The 14,454-nt window shown below is 38.9% G+C and overlaps 1 pseudogene; it reads left to right on the top strand.

Annotated features, from left to right (window-relative positions):
- Positions 1-14,087, top strand: part of LOC127652855 (cdc42-interacting protein 4 homolog) — a 51,776-nt pseudogene extending 37,689 nt beyond the window's left edge.
- The last annotated feature ends 367 nt before the right edge of the window (positions 14,088-14,454 follow it).

The raw sequence follows: 14,454 nt of genomic DNA, 5'->3' as shown, positions 1-14,454 counted from the left end.
ATCATATCTGACAAATTGCATCACAGTTTACTTGCATTTTGGTGCTGATGTGTGAATGGTAGCAAAACAGATAAAAGACAGAAAGACGTTGCATGTGTGAATAGCATATGTCTTACATTTACCAGAAAAGGCATTTTTACTGCAATTTAGGTTTAGGTTTCTTGTGTGAAAGTGGCTATTGTTTAACTGGGCAGTGAGGGAGCATGGCAACTGCTTTAGATTTGGATACAGCTAGTGTTTCTACTAATAACTTATAGGTAGAATCAGGCATCTTGGATATCCAATCTAAGGGAGATATCCAAAATGTGCAGTGCTGAAGTCCTCCAGGGCCAGATATTAGAAACTCTGATCTATATGTATGTGTTTGTACACTGCAGAAGCTGCAAGACATGGATGAACGGCGTATCAAAAATCTGGCGCAGGGCTACATCCTGTTTGCAGACACGGAGCGCAACGTAATGCCGATCATTGGGAAGTGTCTGGAGGGCATCAACCGAGCTGGCACAAACGTCAACGAGAAGAACGTGAGTCTGCGGCCATACCCGCATTATAGCAAACTCTTGGAAAGAGAAGGTGACCCTCTGCAAGATAACACGTGGAGTAAAAGTTAACTTTGTTATTCAGGACTCAGTGGTTCTCATAGAGCAGCATAAGTCTGGCTTCGAGAGACCAGGAGATCTGGAGTTTGAGGACTACAGTCAGGGAATAAACCGAGCCTCTTCGGACAGCAGTCTGAGCACACCTAAAGGTCCCCTTGAGCTGCTGGGCAAGAACAAAAATAAAACCTTCCGGTTGTTCAATAAGAAGAGCAAGGTAGGCTTCACCACACCATGAAGGTTCCTACTTCTGCAGTTCTAGTTGTCACTTGTGGAGGTGGAAATGTATTCTGCTTAGGGTCAGTCCATCTCAAGTGGTCCAATACAGGTTGCTTGACCATTTGTCATTTTCCAAAACAATTTTGAGTGAAGTCTAAGGAACAAAAATGTGCAAAATGTTTATATATGTACAGTACATGTTCCTTCCAATGTGCTCTAGAGGTCAATTTTTGGTTCCAAGGACCTAGGACCATCCTAAGCCGAGATATTGAGGTTTCCATAAACAGCTGTATAACCAAAATTTGTCATGCACCATGACACAAAGATGGCTGTCGTGGTTTAACCAAGTAAAATAAAAATACCAAACGTGGTTTTGCAATACCAATACATAGAGGAAAATCAAAAATGGTCAAGCAACCAACTTTAAAATTATTGGATCACTTGAGATGGACTGACCCCATACCCTGTTGGAAATACCAGCAGTTGTCAGTTTGTCAGTTGTGGTCTACTAGCTCTAACCAGGTTTATGTCGGCTCTAACGGCTGGCAGTTGTTGCCCCTTTGGCCATGTCCTTGCCAGTTGATTCTCCCTGCCTTCTGGCTACCTGGGTAGGACGAGGGGAGGGGAGAGGAAAAGAGAGCAGGAGTAAGAGAGGGAGAGAGACAGAAAATAAAAAATCTCTGGTTCCTGACCCACGCAGCCATTTGGTCCTCGACGTTGCGGTCCCCTGTCAGCTGCGAGGACTATCTGACGCGGTGTCCTCCTCCATCCCCGGGTTTCGGCACCAGTGTAACAGTTCAACATTCAATAAGACTTTAACTATAACCAACATAAAACTGAACTGGAACATAATAACACACAGCAACAACACACACAGCTCTGTGTGTATCGCTCTTGCTCTCTGACATCCCTGACTCCTCTTATCTCTCTCCAGCTGATTGAGCTTCTCAGCACTAGACATGCACCCTCATGACACGGCCACGCCCTCCTCTTTGTCACAACCATGTTAAACCATCAGAGGCTGGTTGTAACTGGATTTTCCAGGAGAGTACTACTCCTTTAGAGAAAATTTGTGTTCATAAACAGGCGAGGCATATACGGAAACATTACCGAAGTTTGGTTTGAGAAGATCTGTAGGTAAGATGGTGTTTCATGGTCCAGGTAAAGAAGGCCTTAGATCTAAAGGTCTTTTGCACCCTTCATCTCCCACAATGATGCATGATGGTTAAATTCACCCCTGCCCTTCCTCACCCCAACTCTCAAGCTCTTGCACACTCCAAATAGATCCATATACTTTTCCTGTATGGGAAATATTATCTTCTGCATGGCTCTCTGGCTGTGAGTCGGGTGGAGAAACCCCCAGCTCTGTTGTTTTGCTCAGCGTGTGACCAGTACTCTTACTTGGAGTATTCTGCTGCGTTTGTGCTTTTTCTTAAGGCGTTGCACTGTCACTGCTCTATTTGCCATGGGCCTTAACACACATACACTACTACTATTATACACTGTATAATATATCATTCAGTCCCTCCACAATGACACCTTTGTGCACTGTCTACCATCCGGAAAGATGCTCTGTTGCATCTGGTTAACTTGTTAAGGAGATTGTTCTTAATGAGTTCTCCAAATGAGGGTTGGAGGCAAAACATCCTTCTACTCAGTCATGTGGTAATGCAGAGCTCCACATCAGATTCAATGGATATCTGTTTGTCTCAGAAGCCCATTTATGGCTGAAAGAGTAGATTTTTAAAGATTTTTTCACTTCACCTTCAAATTAATATCCTCACTTCCTGCTTCATCAACACTTGGCATTTCTCACCTTCCCTTCGGCACTTCCTTTGCCAGCCTGCCTGAGTTTTTTTGCCAACTGTCTTTTCCTGTTTAATTTCTGTGTTCTAGTTGTTACCTTGGTCCATCCTGTACCTTGTGAGAACTGTCCAAAATTAGGTTATTGCCACACTTGACATATGGATATTGAGAAAATTGACCAGCCATACATATTTCCTACCATCCATGAAACCGGACCATTCATTATTTTTATTAGAAATATTTATTTCCCATGTAATTCGCCTTCCCTAATAATAACTTTGGGAGGCAATGTGGCACAATGGCTTCAGGCTGTCTAAATTGAAAATGTTGAAGTGAATATTCTAAGATGACTTGCAGCTAATGCAAACCAGTCAGGTGTGAGCTCAAGGCTAGACTTGAGCAACAGTTAAATGAGAAGTACAATGGGGCATCCGTCAACAGGGTTGTTGCAATGGATGCTTTCAGAATAGACTGCACCATTAATGGGAGCGATTTGTGAAATGACGGGAAGTGCTGTTAGCGTCAGGTATAGACAGGGTGTAATTTTTGAGGAATATTCCACATATTGATCACCACATGAACAGAAAAAAATCTATGAGCAACAAAATCCAAAAACTATAATATACCATTTTATTTAAAAGTGTACATTTTTGACCTTGCTTGTGAGTTAGCAAATGCAAAAAGTTTTTGTAATGTTTTAGAAAAGTTTGCATTGCAAATCTGTTTTGCTCACCCTCTCTCTACCCTTAGTAGAAGGATCAAACATCCTTCATTCCTAGTTGCTTCACTTTTTGCTGACAGTGCATGTTCCCTTTCTGGCTAATACACTCACAATGCCACAGAAGGCTAAAACTGTTTTAAGGTTGAAATGCTTATTTTTAGAACCAAGCTCAGACAGTCATTGATTAAAAAACATAACTTATAGCAGATTGTCCGACACCATTTTATTGTTCAGGTCTTCAAGTTTCATCCTATCAGGGTGAAACATTTGCCTAGTTCCAAAACCCAGCAAGCTGCCCAGCTAGACAACATTTTTAACTGTCAACATTCTAGCTTATCAAGATGCTAATGTCAGACTCTATAAAGTGCAACAGTGCCCACCCACTTATTCAGCCATCTGGGTTCTGGAAGTATCTGTCTTCATCATACTTTCCATAAAAACCTTCTCTAAAGCCATAAACCAAACCCAGGTAAATCATAACATCACACACTTTGTTTTGAGGCAAACATTTATTTGAAAATCGAACAAAAAGACAGAGGTACAAGACTGTGTACTTACTGTCTTTCCTGAGGGCACAGACTACCATCCCAAGAAGCATTGCGAATTTTGTCATTGAATAAAAAACAATGGGAATGTATAAAACTATTCAGTTTAGGTTGCTGATTATAAGTATAGAAAGAATATATTTCATAGTGTGTCATGGGAGTGGCAGACATTTCACTACTTTTTTGGCTGCAGTTCTCTGATTGGTTTAGCTTTCTCTGTTGGACCATGGGTAATGTAGTTGTTTGCCATTCATTCTGCTATAAAACACGATTTATAAACAATGAAGTTGAAATAAAGCAGACTAATGGCTTCAACGGAAGCATATACCATCGGTGAACAACCTCTAAGATTAAGGTATTTCCTTAGGGATTTTTACTTCCAGAGCCAGACTGTTGTGCTCTATTGGAATCAACTGTTAATGCTAGTTGGTTCTGTTGTTTGCTTCGAGTACTACAGTATTTGTGTGGCATTTGGGTGTTAATTATGAGGTTCCATTTCGGTTTGGATGCCTTAATACGTAGCTGCCTGTGTAGACAGTGAGGTAGCTTACTAGGTTTTGGAACAGATCTAATATATCTCAACAAATCTGGAACCACAAAATTGCAAATATGCATACTTTCCTTAGTTATCAAGATTAATTTTATGTTCAGACCACTTTGTTGCAATGTTGTTATATACTGTGAAACCTCTGAATGTTAATTGGGCAAAGAGTGGCTCTATGAATATAATCCTTATAATACGCTAAATTATCATCTGCCATGTTTTACCATAACTCTGTTTTGGACACATTGTCCATCCTCATGCTGCCTTAAAGTCCTACTGGGAAGTTCCTACTTATGAGTTTGGAATTCGTACTATGTGGTGTGATGATATTTATTTCTCTCTTTTTCACATTCTGATAAAGACAGTGAACTACTTGACCCTATTAAAACAAAATGAAGAGCAAAGAATGAGCAATAGGTGTGTAAGTAATACTGTATGTATTTCTTCATTCTTGTGCTGCCACAGAGAGCACGAGCCTGTCGCCTCCATAAATCTGAAGATTTGGCAGGATTGTCTGGCAAGCTTTACAGCTATTTTTCAAAATGTGCACAAATCTAAATTGTACATTCACAATTAAAAATTCACAATGAAACCTTAATTATGACTGATAGCAATTAGCTTCCATTATTATTCTATAACAGACACGACCCCAACATCAAGGCTCCATAAAAATACAGAGTTTCCCAGTAGTAAATACGACATTGTGGTGCCGTTGATGTGTACTCACTTAGAAAATGTTTACTCATCTCCTAAATATGATCATTCCAACATGACTTAAAGGCAGCATTATCCATTATGAAAGGACAGGACTTGACTTGAGTGTTTACTGATGGAGCCACTGTTTGCATCCTCATCTGGCTGATTGCATTTCTGGTGTTGGGGCTTTTGGGCTGTTGGTGGGCTGGGTTTTCTTTGTCTTGCTTCTATTCTTGCTTTTGCTGAAGGTTGGTCCAGTATTGTCCTCATTTTGATGTTGCTTTGAGGTGTTTGATTGTGTCTTTCTTTTCCCTTGTCATATATGTTTTTTGTTTGTCCCCCCCATCCGTCCCCTCTCCTGCTGTCCTGTCCCTATGTCCCTTTTGGGTTTGTGCCTGGTGCCTGTCCCAGCTCCCCTCGTCCTCGCTCAGTCCTTTCACCACACCCCCTACCCCCTCACCTGCTAACGGACCCCCTCCCCCAAGTTTGGCCAGGACCCCCTGTTGTACTGTTTGAAGGAAATCAATAAGACAGTCAAACCACGAATCGCTTCCTTCCGGACCCTCAAGAGAACGGTGAGTAGGTCAGGGGTCAGACTAAATCTGTGTGCTGCTGCTTGCACATCTCTTTAAGGCATTTAGCAGACACTTTAAAGCCAAGATTGATCCGGTTCTAATTAATGGTCAGGTGCAAATGAATGGTCACAGCTTTTCCATTGCTCATCCTAATTCACAAGAACATCAGCTCTTCACCTGCTCCTGCCACACTGTTAAACGACTCTTGTTGAGGTGTAGCTAAAGCTGGTGTCACACTAGTCGATTCAACATCTGTTTCTATGAGCCATAGAAGTAGCATAGAGCATATTCACATCAGCTTCATAGTCAGTGTGTTTATCATTATAGACTTGTATTCATAGCTTGTTTCCGAGTTTGCATTTTGCTCGAATAGAAGTGGTGTACATTGTCATAATGCCACATTTTCCCAATGTTTTGCCTTCTCACTGACATTCTTTGAGTGATGGTCAATCTTTTTTATTTTTGCCAAAAATACTAATTTGCAAATGAAAAAAATAAATACAATTATCTTGCCATTAGAATCGATGCAGCACTGTGAGGTAAAAAAGCACAATTCCCAGCTGCCTCTATGATAGTTTTGTTGTTGAAAACTGGCCTTTCTATGTCAGTGGGTTTGTCACTCTTGCCGATTAAGAAGTTGAATGGCAAATTAAACCGCTGATGACAGTCCTCAATGATTGTCTGCAATGTCCCGTATTGGCAGCAAATAAATGATGTGAAGTTCAGGAGCAACACAAAAATGTAATAAGTTGTCATAGACTGAATTAAAATGCAGTTCACAGAGTGACTTCTGTTGTGAATGTGTGTGATATGTATTTGCCCTCCCGGGGCTTGCAGTGGAAAGCATGTCTGGTGCTGGTGTTGCTTGTCTTTTTCAGTGAAAACAAGACATGCATAAAATAAAAATAGACTGTTCTGTCTCAGCCTTCTTAATTTATTATTTATTTAATTTTAGACATACACCAGAAAAATACCATGTATAACATTTTGCACACAAAATAGCAAGAACTAGTTGAAAATCGACAACTGCAATGTGAATGGCTGACTTTACGCAACTTCCTGGAAACAAAGTTGTATTATCAAGGTACCGTTTTGATACAATAAGTGCTTTTGAGAATAAACTCATCACAGGATTTAACAAGGTTTGCCAGGTTAGTGGCATCAATTATTTTAAGGAAATTTTTTGTTTGAGGCACTTAGTACTACGAGCAAACTAAATATACATGAGCAGAATTGTATATTCAGCTTTGAGTACATGTTAGTCTGTTAATGAGTGCATTTACATGCACATTCTTACACCAATTATGCTTAAAAAGCCCAAAGTCACATAAATTCCTTAAATGACTTTCCTTCATAAAAGGTTGAAGCAAAAACTATTTCCCATTATTCCGATTTTGCATTGGATGTAAACACCTTTACTGGCTTATACAATGTGTGCAAGCAGAGAATAATCCAATGATATCAAATCTCATTTAAATGCAGTCAGATTTTTGAATAAATTGACTTTTGGTTTTTATCGGCATATTAATTGCATGTATCTGTTTCAGATAGAAGAAAAAATGGTTGATTGCTTTGCGTGTTAGTCAGATAGTCTCTTCCTTTCGAAGTGGGTGGATTTTTGCAAGACTTACCACTCAGATCACCAGAACAAATACTTCATGTCAATGTAAATTAAGTTTACAACTACAAATTGGTGGAAAAAGTGTCGTGTGATGCCAGCTTAAAAGAACACACTGTCTGTTTCTCCCATTCTCTTTCTCAGTTTACTAAAATCAATTTTAACATCTGTGGGCCATATGTGTCGTATACATGTTTCACTGCCTCTTTTTAATGAATCTGTTCCAGGTGCTTAGGATTTCAAATATGACCACCTCTACACTGATTTTCACATAGTACGTGACATGTATGTGACATGAACTTGTGATTGAATTTTCTATAAATGTCAATTGTACAGGTGGCCATTCTCAGCTGAAAGCACAGCAACCTCTGGGTTTATTTACAGTACACTCTACATCGTGGCTGTTTAGCAATGAAAAGCTGTTCCGTGGTGAGAAACTGAAACATAGAGGCATATAAACAAAAAAATCTATTGATTGATGCTTAAGCCAGGCTGTTATGGTGTACTCTGTTGGACATGCTTTGAAGTTGCATTGATAAATCTGTGCACAAGTTTTAAATTGTAATTGTGGGCTGCCGTTAATTTTATTTATTGCCTATTCAAGGAAATTCTACTAAATCTACATTTACACCTACTCATTCTTTGCTACTATTTTCCACATTTTAGTTAATAGTAAACCATGAAAACTATGAAATGACTGCCCGTGGGGGCCCTGGGCTTTAAGGTTGCTTCATCCAGTTTGGCGACCCCCCCCCAAACCCATCAACAATGAAAATGTCAAAATACATTCTATTATCCCAGTTTATTGTTCATTGACAACAATAAGTAAGCCATTTGTGGGTTTAACTCCCCCAAAAACACAGCCTCATAGTCACTTTAAAAATATTGCTGTTTATTTTGAGTGACCGACTCTGCCACACACATCCCTTTCTAGCACGAGCTTGGGGTGTGGCTACTTGTAGGAAGCTGTTCAGCTGGGAGAATATGAACATCAATGGCGAACTCGTACAGAGGAAAATAAAAATTGGGATTCACCAAAATTCAAAGACTTTCTAAAAGAGACAGAGAACGGAGTAAAACCAGAGTGTACATTGGCGTTGCATTTACAAGGTGAAGGACTTTGAGGTAATTTTTAGGGTTTTGTTGGAGACTCTAAACTTGGCAAGTTGATTCTTGACAGGTAAGCTACACTCAAGGCATTGCCATACAAGTTTGCTCATTACAGTTGAGCTTCAGATGAATTTGTTTAATTACCCTGTTATAAGGTGCTACGTAACAACAGCTTTTCCTACTGCAGAACTGAAATGTTGCACCATGGGGTCTTGGGTTCACGTCTATGTCTGCTTAGCTTGTGGTGTTTAAGGGATCTCTGAGTTTGTTTTGTGTTAATGACACTCTCTCCACCCATCTGCTCAGCCTGTGGATTCCGAGGGCTTCATCAATCTCCCACCTGAGCAGCGCAGGAAGCGCTTACAGCAGAAGATCGATGACATAAGCAAAGAGCTGCAGAAGGAAATGGATCAGAGGTGAGCCATACAGCATGCCATCTCTCCAACAGCTATCGCTTTAACAACCGGCCACAGCTGAATCCTCAGGGTTACTGGGGTCTGGGCTTTGTTTACTGAGCTCTCCGGGTTTACAAGCAATCAGTGGTGTTGAGTGTCATGTGTAACTGTCTCAGAGTGTTATTTGTCTTTATCTCTGTCTATCTTTAATATATTTGTTTTTCCGTGCAGTGAGGCTCTGGGAAAGATGAAAGCTGTGTATGAAAAAAACCCTCAGATGGGAGATCCTGCCAGTTTGACCCCTCAGATCACCCAGACGGCACAAAACATGGAGAGACTGAGAGGAGAACTCGGCAAATATGAGGTTTAAATTTCACAATCTCTATAAATATTGAGTGCTCTTAAGTTTACATTTTCATTTCTCTTAGGTTTACATAACCTTGAAGAATCTGATATTTGGCATTTTTTTAAATTAAGACTTAAAGATTTTTTTATTTAGTACTGCCCTAAATAAGAAGCTCCACAACAAATGTTTTAATATATTCCACAATGCAAAATATACAAAGCATCAGATTACAACAATACAATTATATTTCAACTCATCCCTTGTTTATTAAAAAAATAAATAATAGATTCACAGTTACAGTAAGGCATTTACAGTGATGGTGAAAGGGGCCAGTCAATAAACATTAAAATACACAAAAAGTATTTTAACAAAAATTAAAAAAAAAAAAAAACCTATAGCCAAGTTAAAGGGAGAGTTCACCCAAAAATGGAAATTCTCTCATCATTTACTTACCCTCACGCATCCCATAAATGTATGAATTTCTTCAGCAGAAAACTTCGATCTTAGCTTGGTAAGTCCTTATAATGCATGTGGATGGTGATCCGACCATTGAACCTCCAGAAATGACTGACAGTTTGCATAAACGTCATCTATATGACTCCACTGGTTAATTGAATGTCTTCTGAAGTGAAACAATCGCTTTTGCTGCAAAAAATATTATATTAAAAAAGTATTTTCTTAACTATAAATCATTGCTTCCGGTCAGCAACAGTAAACGCCTTCACGAGAGGGCGGAGTTCACATGGTTTCTCATGTGACTTATTCTCGCTGGCATGTAACGGGCAAAATCTCACATATTTCTCTCAGTTCAGACATCCAGGATGAGCACACAAATGGCCCATTGTGAGTAAACAAACAGATACAAATACAAATAAACCAACGATGCTTCTGTACAGCGTTCCTCCTACTCAGTTGTAAACAGCACTGCTCTTCCGGGTGTAACACATGCGTCTGTTCTCGCTTGAACATGCCAACATGATTATGTCACGTGAGTACTGCTGCTGACTGGAAGCAGTGATTTATAGTTTTGCTTTAGAAGACATTTATTCAACCTCAAGTCATAAAGATGATGTTTATACTGACTGTCTGTTCATTTTGGAGCTTCAAAGGTCGGATAACCAACCACTTGCACTTTAAGGACCTACTGAGGTATGATATTTTCTATATTTCTTCAAATGTGTTCTGCTGATTTAAAGAAAGTCATTTACATCTGGGATGGCATGAGGGTAAGTAAATGAGAGAATGAGAGAGTTTTCATTTTTGGGTGAACGATTCCTTTAACATAGCTCACTAACTCGATGATTACACAATGCCAGTAAATCCTACAAGTAATTTTATCATACTAAAATCGTATTAACACGTTGTTATGTATGACCTTGTCTTGTTTTACCGTTGCCCCTTTGTTTTCCATTTTTGTCCCTTTTGTTATTCCATAGTTTTGACTGTTGTCCCTTTTGTAGCTCCACAGTCTTGTTAGCGTTGGTGTTTTCTGTCATTGTTTTCACCTGTCCTCATTAGTTTGCCATTTGCTTCTGTTATCATCTTGTTATCTTGTTTTGAGTTCTGTTTGTTCATTGGCCCCTTTGTCCCTTGTTCATGTATTTATACCCCGGTTTTTGGTTCAGTCCTTGTCTATTGTTGAATGTTTGTGAATGTAGTTAGCCTGGTCTGTGTTCCCTGCCCGAGTTCTCTGTTCTTGTTTATTTCCCCATTGAGGGCTTTTCTTTGTATTTTGTTAGTAATAAAGTAAGCTGCATTTGGATCCTCAACCTTCGTCTTCCTTCATTGCCTTACATTCGTGACACACGTACAATGTATATATACATCCTGTGGCTGTGTACCTGTACTTTTGAAACCGTGTGTATTTTAAGGTTTATGGACTGGCCCCATTTACTTCCATTCTAAGTGCCTCAAAGTAACCTCGATTTTTAATTAAATAAAAAATATATATAATTTTTTGAGGTAATCAACATTATGCTAAAAATGCTGTCAACTGAGCGTAACTCGTTTTGAACCCAGAACATTCCTTTTTGCGAGCTTAGGGTAATCTTTCGAACATCTTGTCTTGTGGAATAAATGTAAATATCACCTATGTCAGATAGTTTCATGAGGGCATTAATAAATAAAAAACTAAATAAAATTTTTATGATCCCTCTTGTTTAAAAAAAAAAAAAAGATACTCCTTTGCAGAATTTTCAAGATGGTGATGTAAACATATAAGCAGAACTGTACATTTAAACCATCTCAACACACATCTATGTTTATTTGTAGTCCTGGCTCACAGAAGCACGGGGCAGAGGAGACTCAATACGATACTCGACTCACTCTCCGAAAAATAACGGTGCTCCCAACCGCAATAGGTCAGTTTTGTTTTAAATACACTATAACCACATTTACATGCACATTTTTTTTTTCCACACCTGGTCAAGCCTTTAATCCTTAAAGAGGTTTTCATGTTTTATGGGTATTGGAACATTCCTGTATACATGTAATATGCATGTTCCTAATGAAAAAAGAAATGCACACTTGTGAAAATAAATACTGCTCGCTCTCGCCATTTTATTTCAAATAATATTCAGTAATTCCTTACAGTAATTTAATCACCTCATTCATTCTCATTCATGTCTTTGACAACAGCACATTAGAGGCCAGTGAATTGCCAAATGTAGGTTATGAGACTTGAGTTGTTTTCACCTTATTTTTTATTTGTATTGGTTTGTAAAAAAAAGAATGACTTCCACTTGCTTCATAAATTGTATAGATTTTAGCACTAAAATTGAAAAAAAAGCACTCATAATATATACTCTTTTAGTACAGTCAATAGCATGCAAATACGTCAGCAACACGCACAGCCGGGGACCACACGTGCAGGTCAAGAAAATCTAGGCGGCACACGGTATAGCCGTTGGATGGATATTCCAAATGATGAGATTACATGACACATAAATCTGATTAATACACGCATATGTCAGCTGTCTTAAGGCCAAAGTATATTTTGGGTGTCCGTGTTGCGGATCGCTCTGCACACAGTATGTGTGACGCAAATTATGTCATCCGCACAGCTGCGCGGCTATACCGTGTGCCGCCTAGATTTTCTTGACCTGCACGTGCGGTCCCTGACTGTGCGTGTTGCTGATACATTTGCATGCTATTGACCGTACTAAAACAGTATAACAAAGAAGTTGTAGTGGGCATGCATCAAATGCGTTCGTATTCGCTCGCGGTGAGAAGAGTATTCTCACAAAGGCAACATGCATAATCAGAACATCACAAAATTCCTGTATCAATCAGAATTTTCATGTGCATGTAAATATAGTCACTAAATGAATGAGTGGATGGCATAATCAGTTAAATCTTTTCTCCCACCAATATTTCTGTTTAGTTTTGTAGCCCTCTCAGATGACACTGACCCTTCCCAGGCCATCTACACAGATTTTGATGATGACTTTGAGGAAGATGAACCTCCTTCAGCTATTGGTCAATGCACAGCACTCTACAATTTCCCTGGTAAATTTTTACAGTTCCTAGCAAGTTGAATATTTACTTACAATATACTTGTGAATATTGTATCCACCCATTTCCTCTTACACTCACCTGTATTTCCTGTCTACAGGCTCCAGCGAGGGGACCGTATCCATGCAGGAAGGGGAGGTTCTCGCTGTAGTAGAGGAGGATAAGGGTGACGGATGGACGAGAGTGCGCAGGAACAATGGGGACGAGGGCTACATACCTACATCTTATGCTAACATCTCCCTCAATAAATGACCTCCTTTACATTCACTCACTGCAGCAGAGATGCACTATATCAAACACTATGAGTAGCTTCACATTACCACTCATTATGCCCCAACATGGCGTGCTGCTCCTCTCAGACAAGAATTCTTCAATATAAGTGAATTTCTCAGGGTGTGTATTGTGTGAGTATGTGAGCTAGCGAAGGTTGGAATGAAAAATGATTATTTGTTATTGAACATGCATGGAAAACGATGCAGCAGTGTGCCATGCACCTGAGCAACTATTGCTTAACGGACTCATCAGTTCCTGTGGTGACTGCTTGGTGGCGACTTTCGATAGCATTCTGTCTGTAGTTCAAAAACTCTACAACATGAGCTCTACAAAGATCTTCCATCTGCACCTTGATTATATAATTTTGGATCTGTACTGGATAAAAAGCCCAACCATCTCTGCTGACAAAAATCCAGCACAAAAGCAGCAACTTAACTTAAAGTATTTGCTCTGAGTGGCCAAAAACATTTTACAGCAGCAAGTCTTGAATATGCTTCCGTATGTGTGCAGTAACACTGGTTTGAATACAACACCTATGAGTTGATAAGACCTAACATTTTTGTCTATTGATGCCACTCAAGTAATATAAAGCAGTTGACATAGCTGTTATTTTTGTTTCTTCATTTAAGACAAACTCATTTTTCTACACAAGATGACATACTTGGCAGTACAAAATTAAGACAATCAGAAACTTCTTAGAATCTACAGAATAAAGTCACAGTTCAGTTTGTATGTTTAATGATAATCACATTTATAAAAGCGGTAACTGCACGCATTTTCTATTTCAGATCGAAAAATGCACAATGCACTCGCTACTAAGAAAAATGACAGTTTATTTTAGGCAACAGAAACAAAGTTAGGATTTTCATGTATGAAATAATATATTTTAGCATCACAAAACCACTATTGTCTTATTGGCTTTTTATTCTTGAGGAATAAAGATTGTTTAGTTAAGAGTATATTTCTAAATTCAAAGGATACAAGCTTTTATATTCTGCATTTTTGTTTGTCTTTGACTGAGCCCAAGGCAGAATTGTTAATAATTGGCTAAGTCAAGGTGCCTTCAATTTTGTTTATGTACTATACTCTGAACTCACTATTTTATTGTCTTTATAAATGTCAAGCACATTTCCATGTTGACATGATGTTGTGTCTTTTCTTTTTTGTTTTTGGCTAAATATTCTACTCAACAATGGAAAGAGAGATAGGCCTATAGCCTTTGAGGTAAGTGGACAAGTTTTTCTTTTTGCCAGTAGTTTAAATAATGTGGACGAAAAAATTTGTTAAAGTATTTTTTTATTTAGTTTTTAAAATGGTGTCCCATACTAAGTTGAAGTTTATTTCACATTGATATCGCATGAGTCTGATACAGTTGTTTTCCACAGCTCACAAGTGCCTCCTGCTGGAAATGGCTGCTTGTTGAGCATGAAGTGTCGGCTCTGTTTAATAGAATTTAATATAAATTTGTCTAAAATAATTATATAACAAAGCAATCGT

The sequence above is a fragment of the Xyrauchen texanus genome, chromosome 12 (assembly GCF_025860055.1).
Source record: "Xyrauchen texanus isolate HMW12.3.18 chromosome 12, RBS_HiC_50CHRs, whole genome shotgun sequence".
NCBI classification, from domain to species: domain Eukaryota; kingdom Metazoa; phylum Chordata; class Actinopteri; order Cypriniformes; family Catostomidae; genus Xyrauchen; species Xyrauchen texanus.
This window is presented reverse-complemented; position numbering and strand designations above follow the sequence as displayed.